At 28.8% G+C, this 12,348-nt stretch overlaps 3 long non-coding RNA genes across 3 annotated transcripts in view; all 3 read left to right on the top strand.

Moving 5' to 3' along the window:
- Positions 1-1,928, top strand: part of LOC138713982 (uncharacterized) — a 2,070-nt gene extending 142 nt beyond the window's left edge. Inside the window, exons 2-4 of the long non-coding RNA XR_011336020.1 lie at positions 646-746; positions 1,496-1,595; positions 1,829-1,928. This is a non-coding gene — a long non-coding RNA (uncharacterized lncRNA). The remainder of the gene's footprint in view (positions 1-645; positions 747-1,495; positions 1,596-1,828) is intronic.
- A 233-nt stretch (positions 1,929-2,161) lies between these two features.
- Positions 2,162-2,932, top strand: LOC138713981 (uncharacterized). The gene is made up of 3 exons (XR_011336019.1): positions 2,162-2,261; positions 2,495-2,593; positions 2,834-2,932. It is a non-coding gene; the product is annotated as an uncharacterized lncRNA (long non-coding RNA).
- A 245-nt stretch (positions 2,933-3,177) lies between these two features.
- LOC138713980 (uncharacterized) overlaps positions 3,178-12,348 on the top strand; it is a 137,432-nt gene continuing 128,261 nt past the window's right edge. The window contains exons 1-6 of the long non-coding RNA XR_011336018.1: positions 3,178-3,270; positions 3,511-3,609; positions 3,850-3,948; positions 4,189-4,288; positions 4,522-4,620; positions 4,994-5,093. This is a non-coding gene — a long non-coding RNA (uncharacterized lncRNA). The remainder of the gene's footprint in view (positions 3,271-3,510; positions 3,610-3,849; positions 3,949-4,188; positions 4,289-4,521; positions 4,621-4,993; positions 5,094-12,348) is intronic.

The raw sequence follows: 12,348 nt of genomic DNA, 5'->3' as shown, positions 1-12,348 counted from the left end.
GTTTTATTTTAGACACTGATTCTTTATTTTAAGCTTTATGCTTAGAACTTTTCTAATTGAAAATAGTTTTTATATCATAGATGAGTTTCTTAACACTTACTGATTGTTTGTCTGATGTAATTCAATATTGACACAGTCTGTTATAATTATTTTGTTTAATGGCTAATAAAGATTATCATTATGATTATTAGAATAATACAAAAGATAGACTATGAGTATATTAGTAATGGGTTGTATACAGGTACAGAAAGCTGCAGAAAACTTCTGTAAGAAAGATTTTTTCTTTTTAGTTTTTTTTTTTCAACAAAATTACAACACTGAATGCCTGTTTCTATGAATGAACCGGAATATTGAGAAACCACATATGTCTAGAAAACTAAACTTTTCAGGAGATATAAAAAACATTTCAGGTTCTAGATTTTTTCTCAAATTATTTTTTTCTTAACACTTTAGCTAACATGAATGTTGGTGAGAATATATGAGGGGTTTCTTTTCATAATATCATGAGTCTACATGTTTAGAATACAAAATCATATATAGAACTCAATTTCGTAAAAAAAAAAAATGGACATGTGGGGTTTCTCAATATTGTGACTCAAATGTACTCTGGTTAATTAATTTAACATTTTTTCATTTATTTTGCAGAGGACGGCATGCATATTCCTTTAAAGATCTCGTCTCGTCTTTGATGAATCATCGCCTTTCATCTGTTTTGTGGTGTGATGATCCATTCTTCTCTGCGCTTAGTAAGTAAAAACCGAACTTTCCGTTATTTTTTTATCCATGATGTTTGGTTGATTTTATAAGTTGATTTTATTTGTGCTAAACTTTGTGTTACAATAATTAAACAAAGACTCTGAGCGCACTAGTAATGAATTCTGTATAAATAAAAAGAATTGAGTGAGAGAACATTGAAGTAGAATATATTATTAAATCGCATTGAAATGTGTTGCAAATAATAAAATTAATCCTGAACATAACATTTAGCCTTCAAAATTACAATGAAGTTCCATCACATTGCAGAAATAGCACACAATACTGCCATAGATTGTATGAAGTTCCGACTTACAAGATTTCAACATTGCATAACATAGCTTTTCTGTTACATTTGTTCGGATCAAATTTCTGCACATTTTATGGACAAAACTAAAATTCTTTCAATCATTTATTATCATAATACACTGCTCTCTTAAACTGGCTGAGAATATTGGGAATTAAATCAATGGCTTTCCCAAAACACGCTATGAAATGTTTCTATATAACAATTTCGCAAAGGAAGCAAAAACGAGCAAAATTGTATTAAACTTTTGTCTGAAATATCTCAAAAAATAACCTCCTGAAATTAATGACATTATTTACGGGTCACTCTGTATAGTTGTTGTTCCTGATTTATCATGCAAGAAATGTAATAATGAATGGATGTTTACATCTATGTTACAACAAATCATTATTTAATAAATAATAGCATTTAACAATTTTCCGTTTTATATAACAGTGGTGGTCTGCAGATTTCTTCAAGAACCTCATCTCATCTGTGAAGAATCATCACCTTTCATCTCTTCTGTGATTTGATGATCCTTTCTTCGCTGCTCTGAGTAAGTATAACCGCAATTGTTCATTATTTTTATCTGTGTTGTTTGGTTGATTTTATAAGTTGATTGTTTATTCTAAGTTGTGTGTTGTAATTACAAAGATTTTGAGAACAGTCCTATGAAATACTTCAATTAAAACAATTTTTATTTCGAAAAGGAAGCAAAAACGAGAATCTTTGTTACAACAAATATTTACATAATAATAGCATTTAACAATTTTCTGTTTTATTTAATAGTGGTGGTCTGCAGATTTCTTCAAGAACCTCATCTCATCTGTGAAGAATCATCACCTTTCATCTGTTCTGTGATTTGATGATCCTTTCTTCGCTGCTCTGAGTAAGTATAACCGCAATTGTTCATTATTTTTATCTGTGTTGTTTGGTTGATTTTATAAGTTGATTGTTTATTCTAAGTTGTGTGTTGTAATTACAAAGATTTTGAGAACAGTCGTATGAAATACTTCAATTAAAACAATTTTTATTTCGAAAAGGAAGCAAAAACGAGAATCTTTGTTACAACAAATATTTACATAATAATAGCATTTAACAATTTTCTGTTTTATTTAATAGTGGTGGTCTGCAGATTTCTTCAAGAACCTCATCTCATCTGTGAAGAATCATCACCTTTCATCTCTTCTGTGATTTGATGATCCTTTCTTCGCTGCTCTGAGTAAGTATAACCGCAATTGTTCATTATTTTTATCTGTGTTGTTTGGTTGATTTTATAAGTTGATTGTTTATTCTAAGTTGTGTGTTGTAATTACAAAGATTTTGAGAACAGTCGTATGAAATACTTCAATTAAAACAATTTTTATTTCGAAAAGGAAGCAAAAACGAGAATCTTTGTTACAACAAATATTTACATAATAATAGCATTTAACAATTTTCTGTTTTATTTAATAGTGGTGGTCTGCAGATTTCTTCAAGAACCGCATCTCATCTGTGAAGAATCATCGCCTTTCATCTGTTCTGTGATTTGATGATCCTTTCTTCGCTGTCTGTGTAAGTACAAACGCAATTTTCCATTATTTTTCTTCTATGTTGTTTGGTTTGGTTTTATAAGTTGATTGTTTATTCAAAGCTTTGTGTTGCAATTACAAAGATTTTGAGAACAGTGGTATGAAATACTTCATATAAAACAATTTTTATTTTGAAAAGGATGCAAAAAGGAGAATCTTTGTTACAACAAATAATTACAGTACATAATAATAGCATTTAACAATTTTCTGTTTTATTTAACAGTGGTGGTCTGCAGATTTCTTCAAGAACCTCATCTCATCTGTGAAGAATCATCGCCTTTCATCTGTTCTGTGATTTGATGATCCTTTCTTCGCTGTCTGTGTAAGTACAAACGCAATTTTCCACTATTTTTCTTCTATGTTGTTTGGTTGATTTTATAAGTTGATTGTTTATTCAAAGCTTTGTGTTGCAATTACAAAGATTTTGAGAACAGTGGTATGAAATACTTCATATAAAACAATTTTTATTTTGAAAAGGATGCAAAAACGAGAATCTTTGTTACAACAAATAATTACAGTACATAATAATAGCATTTAACAATTTTCTGTTTTATTTAACAGTGGTGGTCTGCAGATTTCTTCAAGAACCTCATCTCATCTGTGAAGAATCATCGCCTTTCATCTGTTCTGTGATTTGATGATCCTTTCTTCGCTGTCTGTGTAAGTACAAACGCAATTTTCCATTATTTTTCATCTGTGTTGTTTGGTTTGGTTTTATAAGTTGATTGTTTATTCAAAGCTTTGTGTTGCAATTACAAAGATTTTGAGAACAGTCGTATGAAATGCTTCATATAAAACAATTTTTATTTTGAAAAGGATGCAAAAACGAGCATCAATGTTACAACAAATAATTACAGTACATAATAGTAGCATTTAACAATTTTCTGTTTTATTTAACAGTGGTGGTCTGCAGATTTCTTCAAGAACCTCACCTCATCTGTGAAGAATCATCACCTTTCATCTCTTCTGTGATTTGATGATCCTTTCTTCGCTGTCTGTGTAAGTACAAACGCAATTTTCCATTATTTTTCTTCTATGTTGTTTGGTTTGGTTTTATAAGTTGATTGTTTATTCAAAGCTTTGTGTTGCAATTACAAAGATTTTGAGAACAGTGGTATGAAATACTTCATATAAAACAATTTTTATTTTGAAAAGGATGCAAAAACGAGCATCAATGTTACAACAAATAATTACAGTACATAATAATAGCATTTAACAATTTTCTGTTTTATTTAACAGTGGTGGTCTGCAGATTTCTTCAAGAACCTCATCTCATCTGTGAAGAATCATCGCCTTTCATCTGTTCTGTGATTTGATGATCCTTTCTTCGCTGTCTCTGTAAGTACAAACGCAATTTTCCATTATTTTTCATCTGTGTTGTTTGGTTTGGTTTTATAAGTTGATTGTTTATTCAAAGCTTTGTGTTGCAATTACAAAGATTTTGAGAACAGTCGTATGAAATGCTTCATATAAAACAATTTTTATTTTGAAAAGGAAGCAAAAACGAGCATCTATGTTACAATAAATAATTACAGTACATAATAATAGCATTTAACAATTTTCTGTTTTATTTAATAGTGGTGGTCTGCAGATTTCTTCAAGAACCTCATCTCATCTGTGAAGAATCATCACCTTTCATCTGTTCTGTGATTTGATGATCCTTTCTTTGCTGCTTTGAGTAAGTACAACAGCAATTTTCCATTATTTTTATCTGTGTTGTTTGGTTGATTTTATAAGCTGATTGTTTATTCTAAACTTTGTGTTGCAATTGCAAAGATTTTGAGAACAGTCATAGGAAATTCTTCATATAAAACAATTTTTATTTTGAAAAGGATGCAAAAACGAGAATCTTTGTTACAACAAATATTTACATAATAATAGCATTTAACAATTTTCTGTTTTATTTAACAGTGGTGGTCTGCAGATTTCTTCAAGAACCTCATCTCATCTGTGAAGAATCATCGCCTTTCATCTGTTCCGTGATTGATGAACCTTTCTTCGCTGCTCTGAGTAAGTACAACCGCAATTTTTTTATTACTTTTATCTGTGTTGTTTGGTTGATTTTATAAGTTGATTGTTTATCCTAAGCTTTGTGTTGCAATTGCAAAGATTTTGAGAACAGTTGTAAGAAATGCTGCTTCCTATAAAACAATTTTTATTTCTAAAGGAAAGCAAAATTGTATTAAACTTTTGTCTGAAATATTTCAAAGAATAACCCTCTGAAATTAATGACATTATTTACGTTTTACCTTGTATAGTTGTCGTTCCTGATTTATGATGCAAGGAATGTAATAATGAATGCATGCTTTACATCTATGTTACAACAGAAATTATTATACCTAATATATAATAGTATTTAACAATTTTCCATTCTATTTAACAGTAGTGGTATGCAGATTTCTTCAAGAACGTCATCTCATCTGTGAAGAATCATCGCCTTTCATCTGTTCTGTGCTTTGATGAACCTTTCTTCGCTGCTGTGAGTAAGTACAACCGCAATTTTCCATTATTTTTATCTGTGTTGTTTGGTTGCTTTTATAAGTTGATTGTTTATTCTAAGCTTTGTGTTGCAATTATACAAAGGTTTTGAGAACACTTGTAACGAGTTCTACATGAAAAGGTAAACAAGAAAGCATTCAAGTAGAAAATAGAGTCATTCATAATAAACTTAATTTTGGACATACATTTAGATAAAAAAATTAATAAGATTCATCTCAATGCAGAAATGTCACATAATACTGCTATCGATTGTATAAAACCCTGGCTTACAAGGTATAGATCTGAACAATATACAATCGAACACGGAATAGCCAGTAGTTTGTATTTAAGATGCGAGAGTAAATTATAGTAGTAAAATGAAAACTGTAGAGAACTTTTGTAAGAAAGTCCACCTATAAAATATTTTAAACAAAAACTGCAACAATAGAAGTCAATTTCTGCAAATGTAAAACTTTTGTTATAAAATTAAAATATACCTTCAAATATCCAGTAATCACTTAACTAGTTTGCAACTTTAAAACGTTATGTAATACAATTACTACGTATCTTAGAATTTCCGATAATCATTGTTACAGCTGATCTCTCCAATATTGTCAAACATACCGGAGAAGTGTCTAAAAATATTTGACGAGTCACTAGTAACTTGTTCCTCAAATAGTATACAAATAAGTATTTGTTTCTTTAAGTGTATTTGATGAAATGAAAAAAACTAATGTTACTCAACTTAAATCATATCCGTAAATATTCAATAATTTACACAGTTCACTACTTACGTACGCTTACGGCTGTAAGGCGTCTAAAATAATGATAGAGTCATTCATGACTGATTCGGCATCTTTTTTCAATTTAAATCATGAACGATAAATAAACTTCCAGAAATAAAAGTTCTTTGAAAATTCGAAACAAATATAGTAAGCGTACTAAATCCACAAAGCTATGATACCTACATGTTTAAAGAGCATGTATTAGTGAAATTCTTTTTACAAGTAAACTTTTTGTAGAAAATTTATCATGACAACACTATGATACCTACATGTTTAATGAACATGTATTACTGAGAAAATGCATCATGACAAAGCTATGACATTTACATGTTTAAAGAGCATGTATTACTGATATTCCTTTCACAAGTAAACTTTTTACAGAAAAATTATCATGGCAACGCTATGATACCTACATGTTTAAAGAGCATGTATTACTGATATTCCTTTCACAAGTAAACTTTTTACAGAAAAATTATCATGGCAACGCTATGATACCTACATGTTTAAAGAGCATGTATTACTGATATTCCTTTCACAAATAAACTTTTTACAGAAAAATTATCATTGCAACGCTGTGATACCTACATGTTTAAAGAGCATGTATTAGTGAAATTCTTTTCACAAGTAAATTTTTCGTAGAAAATTTATCATGCCAACACTATGATACCTATATGTTTAATGAACATGTACAACTCAGAAAATGTATCATGGCAAAGCTATGATACCTACATGTTTAATGAACATGTATTACTGAGAAAATGTACCATGGCAAAGCTATGATACCTATATGTTTAATGAACATGTATTACTGAGAAAATGTATCATGGCAAAGCTATGACATTTACATGTTTAAAGAGCATGTATTACTGATATTCCTTTCACAAGTAAACTTTTTACAGAAAAATTATCATTGCAACGCTGTGATACCTACATGTTTAAAGAGCATGTATTACTGATATTCCTTTCACAAATAAACTTTTTACAGAAAAATTATCATTGCAACGCTGTGATACCTACATGTTTAAAGAGCATGTATTAGTGAAATTCTTTTCACAAGTAAATTTTTCGTAGAAAATTTATCATGCCAACACTATGATACCTATATTTTAATGAACATATATAACTCAGAAAATGTATCATGGCAAAGCTATGATACCTACATATTTAATGAACATGTATTACTGAGAAAATGTATCATGGCAAAGCTATGATAACTCAATGTTTAATGAACATGTATTTCTGAGAAAATGTATCATGGCAAAGCTATGACATTTACATGTTTAAAGAGCATGTATTACTGATATTCCTTTCACAAATAAACTTTTTACAGAAAAATTATCATGGCAACGCTATGATACCTACATGTTTAAAGAGCATGTATTACTGATATTCCTTTCACAAATAAACCTTTTATAGAAAATGTATCATGGCAAAGCTATGATACTTACATGTTTATAGAGCATGCACTACTGATATTCCTTTCACAAATAAACTTTTTACAGAAAATTTATCATGGCAGCACTATGATACCTACATGTTTAATGAACAAGTATTACTGAGAAAATGTATCATGGCAATGCTATGATATTTACATATTTAAAGAGCATGTATTACTGATATTCCTTTCACAAGTAAACTTTTTACAAAAAAAATATCATGGCAACGCTATGATACTTACATGTTTAAAGAGCAGATGTATACTAAAATTCCTGTCACATGTAATACATTATTTACAGTAAAATTAATCTCAGTAACAAATTATGATACCATCTCATTTATAAAGTAAATGTATCACTGAAATATTTATCATAAGGGACAACTGTCTGTAGTAAAATTGATCAAGTTACTACTATGGTATTTAATTGTTTAAAGAGAATAGGCGCACACGTATGTAGGCTGTTATTGAAATGCCTGTAAAAATAAAAAAGATTAATATTTATGGTAAAATTGATCGTAGCAATACTACGATACTTCTTTAAAGAGCATATATTACTCAAACCCTCCTCATGAATAGTAAGTTGTTTATAGTAAAATTTATTATGATGATGTTATGGTGCCGGTACTTGTGCGTTTTAAAGAGCATACGCATTACTTAAATTGCTTCCGTAAGTAACGAATTGTTTACAGCAAAACTGTTCATGTTTGAATAAAAATCAAATGGTAAACAGCCCCTAAACATGAATATTCATCGAATAACACCGACTTAACCTTGGTAGATGAAGTAGCAAAGCGATTAACGACGTAGTTAGGCAAGCGACCAATTCTAGGTTCCCGTATAAAATTATTTTAAAATATCTCGTTAATTTCTTACTTTTGTAAAAGTAATTTATAGCATTGCAGTCGACCACTGAATTCTCAGGTCACTTACTGGCCAGGGTAATCTGATAAACTTACACAACTTATTGCATCCTGCTTTGAATTTCGCGAACACAAGGTGTTCGGTACACCTGCCTGGGGTCACACCCAAGATTTATGGGGTTCAGGTAGCAGGCCGTCTGGCTCAAAGGTTCTCGGTTTGGGTTTGTGTCGCGTGGGATTTTTGCCTCTAAGGATATTGTTCTTAAACGTTATATCAAATTTGAATTCATACACTAACAAACTTCTATTTCTCCGCATGCGACCATGAATATTTTGATAGCTATTGGAACAGACACACAAATTTAACATTTTTTAAAGAAATTAAAAAATCCGATGGGATTTATAATTTTTATTCATGTTTATAAAGCTTAAAATCTCGCAAAAACTAAATTTTTAGAACATTTTTGCTTGAGTCGAAAATCGAAACGAGTGACATAATACTGTGTAAACACGCGTATTAAACACATTTCTGAAAGAATTAGCACAATCGGTTGGAATTTATAGATTTTATTAACGTTTATACAAATCCCGGGCGGGGGAAAATCAATCACCTGGAATGGGGCGCTGTATGCAGTGGCGGCGTTAACATCTTTAAGGGAGGATGAAATTTTGGTCATTTTTCTAGGAGAAAAACTATAATCATTGACCTTTCATTTATATGTTGGGAAAATTTCATCTACACTAATCTCACTAGAGGTTTTGATTTATCTAGAGAAAATCAAAACTCGAGTGGAATTTAATTGACTATTTATATGATTAGAAGAAAATATATAAAGATTAAAAGAAATAAAGTACTCTAGCACAATACAATATTAACTAACTTACGGAAATATTAAACTGTCTTGAAAATGTATTATTGTACCATCTCATCATTACAAATATTCCGCCAGATGGCAGTAGTGTGTTATGATGAACTGATTTCTTATTACAAGTTGTGCCTACTATACAATCTTCATTGAACTCTATGGACGATTACTAGTCAAGAAGGCTTAGTTCATTCAATTTCATTTTTATTAAAACAGTTTCATTCCACTTCAATTATCAATATATATTAAACAATCGCTGATACGTGATTATCCATAATCTCATACAGCAGAAGCTGTAACATAAACTAAATAATATAAACAAGAAAAATGGTAGAAAAGTTTGAATTAAGGATGATGAAATAAACATGAATCATTTTAAAAGGTAGAACTATTAAAAGTACAATTTTGGCAAACAAAGAAATAAATACTAGGGAGGTGATAAAAACAAACTAATGCTAGGAAGTGATAAAAAAACAAATGCTAGGGAGGTGATAAGAATTGTAGGATAAGGATCAATGTTTGGTTGAAACACGTCGTTCCGTGCCATTTTATTTGTCAAAAGTAGTATGTCGTAGTGAAAGTGTAATAGTCAACAAAATCGTCCTCAAAATTTATTTATATTTGACAATAATACAAACAGATTTTCATAAGATACATTTTTAATTTTGTCATCAGTTATGTATAAAGCCACATGAGCAAGTTTGGGCTTAAATAACATTATGATTGAGTTTTCACAAAAAAATATATGCAAGAATATCATTTTTCGGTTTTTTTGTACGAAAATATTCCTTGGGATCTTAGGTAGTTGATAGTAAGCGGTTTTGTATGTACGAGTATGTATTTATTCACACTGCAATGGGTATATACCCGGTGGCAGTGGTAACTAATTACACTCAATAATGACAATAATAAACTTATTAATTAAAAATACAATTAATAATAATACTAATAATTAATACTAACAATAATTTATAATAACAACAACAACAACAACAACAACAACAACAACAACAACAACAGGGAATATCCTAAATTAAATGAAACGATCACTTAATATAACATTTGAAATAAATCTACGAGTAATTTGTATCTTAAACCTAAGTTCGAACTAAAACCCACGAGTATAATATGTTCATATCTCCACAAGTACCTTTCAACATTACACTCATTTCGCTGTCAACTCACTCACTGCACTGGAACTTGCCTTCTTCTACATCTTCTTTCAGCTCCAGGAGCGATTTTTATATAGGCCAGCTCCATAAGTAAGTATTTTATCTTTTTTTTTCTTCACAAATTAGCCGTTTTCTCGAAACTACATTTTATATATTCAAAACGCTCCATGCGTATGCAGTTTTCACTAAACTCAATTAAAATATTCGTACGTGTCCATATTATCTGAGATCTAACGTTGACATTTTCAATATCTTAAAAACCGGAAGCTAAAGAATTATTATGTAACTAAAATATATGTCTGATATTCAAAAATGTATTGTGCCCAAATTATACTAGATATCTTGAATTTCTCAACGTTAAAATATTGCCCGTGAATATGGGTCCATATGAAAAAAAAAATGAACTTACTCGATTTGAATGTAATGCACATGACACTTTTTGATTATGTCGCTAATTTGCATAATTCAAATAAAAATAACTTCGAAACTAACAGTTCGATTGAGTTCAAGATTTGCAAATTTATTTACTTATTTATTTATTTATTTATTTATTTATTTATTTATTTATTTATTTATTTATTTATTTATTTATTTATTTATTTATTTATTTATTTATTTATTTATTTATTTATTTATTTATTTACTAGCCGTACCCATGCGCTCAGCTGCACCTGTTAGAAATAAATATAAAGTAATTACATAATTAAAATAGGACCTTTGATCCAGGTAACATTCGTGCTTGAAAGAAGGATAAATCGTTTATTATGTTACTTAATTTAAATTGTATTTAAATAATTAAATTGCGATCATTTTGGTCCAGAGACCACTCATTAGGTGCAATAATAATTCCTTTAACATGTTTCTTAATTTTTATTACATGCAACCATAGTTTAATGAAGATTGACATCATTTAGATTTAATGTGTACATAAATATTATTTTAGGAAATACAGGAAACGAATATTCAGAATAACCTATCAAGTTTTCTGTGCATAAGAAGCTATTTTAATCTTACCTGTTCTCGATTCACTCAGAAGTTACTGTAATAACATTATAGCATTATGTCCATCTAGAGAAACTACACTTTCCAATGGTGAAATAATAATTAATTATACAAATCGGTTAATTTAGCTTCCGATATTATTTCATACAAACACAGAAACATTCTCTGTAGGCTATGTTTCATAGCTTTCGATTGTTGTTGTCCAATACCTCTTATAGACGAAGTCATTTGTTAGATGACAGTTATTTTAATTTTAAAACTCATTTATCTCATTAAATATCAGTCCTACCAAAATTTTTCAAAGCCTAAAACTTATCGGAAATCATTTTTAAAGAAACTTTTGTTATGTAACATTTTTCATAAAAGTCAATAATAAGCTAGATATTTCGATTTATTTAATTCGGGCCTCCTTATAACCCCCCCTTTTGAATAACGTATTTTGAATGCCATATAGCCTAAAATCTAAGTTACAACGAACTTAATTTATATTCCAATTTTCATCGAAATCCGTTCAGCCATTATCACGTGAAAAGGTAACAAACATCCAGATACACAGACAGACAGACATACAAACAAAAATTTCAAAAAAGCGATTTTCGGTTTCAGGATGGTTAATTATACATGTTAACACCGATTATTTTTGGAAAATCGAAAATTACCAGAAAAATTTTGGCTACAGATTTATTATTAGTATAGATTTATTTATTTATTTATTTATTTACTTACTTACTTACTTACTTACTTATTTACTTATTTACTTATTTACTTATTTATTTATTTATTTATTCATTTATTCATTTATTCATTTATTCATTTATTCATTTATTCATTCATTCATTCATTTATTCATTTATTCATTTATTTATTTATTTATTTATTTATTTACTTATTTACTTATTTACTTATTTATTTACTTATTTATTTACTTATTTATTTATTTACTTATTTATTTATTTACTTATTTATTTATTTACTTATTTATTTATTTACTTATTTATTTATTTACTTATTTATTTATTTACTTATTTATTTATTTACTTATTTATTTATTTATTTATCTATTTATTTATTTATTTAATTTATTTATTTATTTATTTATTTATTTATTTGTTTGTTTGTTTGTTTGTTTGTTTGTTT

Source organism: Periplaneta americana, chromosome 14 (assembly GCF_040183065.1).
Source record: "Periplaneta americana isolate PAMFEO1 chromosome 14, P.americana_PAMFEO1_priV1, whole genome shotgun sequence".
NCBI lineage: Eukaryota > Metazoa > Arthropoda > Insecta > Blattodea > Blattidae > Periplaneta > Periplaneta americana.
Note: the sequence above shows the minus strand (reverse complement) of the source record. Positions and strands in the feature narration are given on the sequence as shown.